This window comes from Egretta garzetta, unplaced genomic scaffold, assembly GCF_000687185.1.
Source record: "Egretta garzetta isolate BGI_Z169 unplaced genomic scaffold, ASM68718v1 scaffold411, whole genome shotgun sequence".
NCBI classification, from domain to species: domain Eukaryota; kingdom Metazoa; phylum Chordata; class Aves; order Pelecaniformes; family Ardeidae; genus Egretta; species Egretta garzetta.
In genome coordinates, this window is record NW_009258541.1 from 747831 (window position 1) to 750084 (window position 2254).

Genomic DNA, 2254 nt, shown 5'->3' on the forward strand with positions numbered 1-2254 from the left:
GGTTTGGAAAGTGCTCCAGAACAACACCTTCTCCAGCTTTTCCTTGAGGGCGCAGCTGCTTGCCCATGACCTGCGTGGCCAGCAGGCTCCCAGTGAGCGGAGGCAGGACCGTCGGCACGGGTAATTCAGTTGGTTTTGATCACATGTGTGGGGACACGCTGCAAAGCGCCGAGGAACAAGGAAACGAGCACTGTCCAGGCTGCGGGCTGTCCGAGCGCACTTTCCCTCGGTGTGCCCCAGCGCAGCCATGCTCCCTGCCAGAGGATGCTGCGTGCTGCTGAAGAAAGGTTGGTGTTTATATACCCCTTTATTTTAGGGGTTGGATATTGGGTTGGTGCTAGGGGAATGCATGTCATACCGCTGCTTGACGCTTTGCTGAAGGGAAAAGAGCAGTTTTGGATGGGTCACAAATTTCCATGTCTTGGCTGGAGTCTCCCCGCACCCGTGCTCAGCACCTGACTTTTCTCTGGGTGTCAGCTCCAAAACTTGTGAGACTGCTGTTCTCCTCCAGTGCACTGCTCTTCGCTCGTGCACAGTCTAAGCAGCTGACAAAGGGAAGGTTTATTCCTTTTATTAGCATCCCTCTTGGCTTTCCTGCAGGTGATCAGAGCTCTCCTCTCCCCCAGGGGTTGGCAGAGCCGTTTGCTGTGCCCCTTGTGAAGGCTGGCATTGCCTGTCTCCCTCCTGGCTGCAGAGCTGCAGCCGGGCACAGCTTACACCGCCTTTCCTGGCACCGCAAAACCAGTCTTGCAGGTGAAAATACCGGGGGTTGCAGCTGTTGGGAAAAGCCTTTTTGCACCTAAACAATGTTCAGCAGTTCTGTAGTAAGCTAGACGGGGGGCAGAGGAGGGTGCGAGAAATAATGGAAGCTCCCTGAGTAACAGCTGGAATAAGCAAACAACAAATGTCCTTCCTCTGGAGGAGGAACTGGCTGTGACAGGTCTGCAAAACAAGCAACACGGGGTAGGTGAACGCAAAGTAATCCTTACTGGGTTTTCTAATAAAACGCTTGGAAATATCAAATGAAGCATGCAAGTAGCAGGTCAAAACAAAACAAGGGCAGATACTTTTTCATTTGAAGTGTGGTGAGGCTGTGGGGCTTTGAGGATATTGCAAATGCTTAAAATGAATGCGAGTTCAGAAAGTAATTAGAAAAATCTGTGAAATGCAGAGGCATTGCTCCTGCTTCTGGGAGTCCCTGCCCGGTACCTCGCAGGAAGCTGGGGCCCAGGGCGGCTCGCTGTACTCTCCCCAGCCGCGTGCTCTTAGCCCTTGTTGAAGGTAAGCTACTGTGTTCCAGGGACCTTCAGTCTAGCCACGTGTGGCCTTTCCTGTATTTTTAAACTGGACGCTGAAAATCTGTTGGGAGACAAGATGGACAGATCCCAGTATGCTTTTTTTAACAGAACAGGCCTCATTTCCCAGCCTGTGCTTGGGCTCTGGGTTTGACAAGCTGCACAGCGGTGTAACACTGTCATGCATCTTCTCTGGTGACCAGAGCATTTGCTTCTTTTTGTGGTGGCCACCACAAGAAATCAAAAGCTCTCACAGTAAGAGATGCAGCCAGTTATGCCACATGACAGGTCATGCTTCTGCTTGTCTCTACACCCCCTCCACACCCAGTGTTTGTCAACATCGATGGGTGTGCAAGTCCATCTCCATGATGTTCTTTTTCCCAGAAAACCAGTTAGAGGGAAGAAAGTCCTTTGAATGTCCAGTGTGCTCCTCTGCTCAGTTTTATGGTCTTTCCCCTAGCCATGATAATCCATTTTGCCCATCTGCTTTGTCGTGAAAAGTGGCAGGACCCGGCAGGGCTGCTCCCCCTGCACTGAGGCACCATGGGGCTGCAGCGCCTGAGAGCAACCCGAGTTCTCTCTGCAGGGTTTGCACCAGTCTTTAAGCAGATGCTGCTAATCCAGACACAAATAATGTGCTCGTTCACGACTCTCTGTTTTGCTTCTCTTGTCAGAGAGCAATCCTGACCGAGGAGGGGTCTCCCACCGGCAGAGGGGAAGGAGAGCTCAGCTTCCTTTTGTCTCTTCACAGTTTGTCCAAAACCAATTTACATCAGCGGGCTAATAAAGGTGCTTGCACTTAAGAGGTCCCAGCCTAGGGTAAAATCTGCCCCAGTGCTGCCCGATGACGCCCGTCATCATCCTACAAATGTGCAAGGCTTTTGCCCCTCTACTCTGCTCTGGTGAGACCTCACCTAGAGTACTGTGTCCAGCTCTGGAGCCCTCAGCACAAGAAGGAC

The 2254-nt window shown here is 51.9% G+C and overlaps 1 protein-coding gene across 1 annotated transcript in view; it reads left to right on the forward strand.

Moving 5' to 3' along the window:
* Nucleotides 1-243: 243 nt before the first annotated feature.
* LOC104133318 (synaptotagmin-like protein 2) overlaps nucleotides 244-2254 on the forward strand; it is a 30888-nt gene continuing 28877 nt past the window's right edge. The window contains exon 1 of the mRNA XM_009646709.2: nucleotides 244-287. The gene's annotated coding sequence lies outside the window, so the exon portion shown is untranslated. The remainder of the gene's footprint in view (nucleotides 288-2254) is intronic.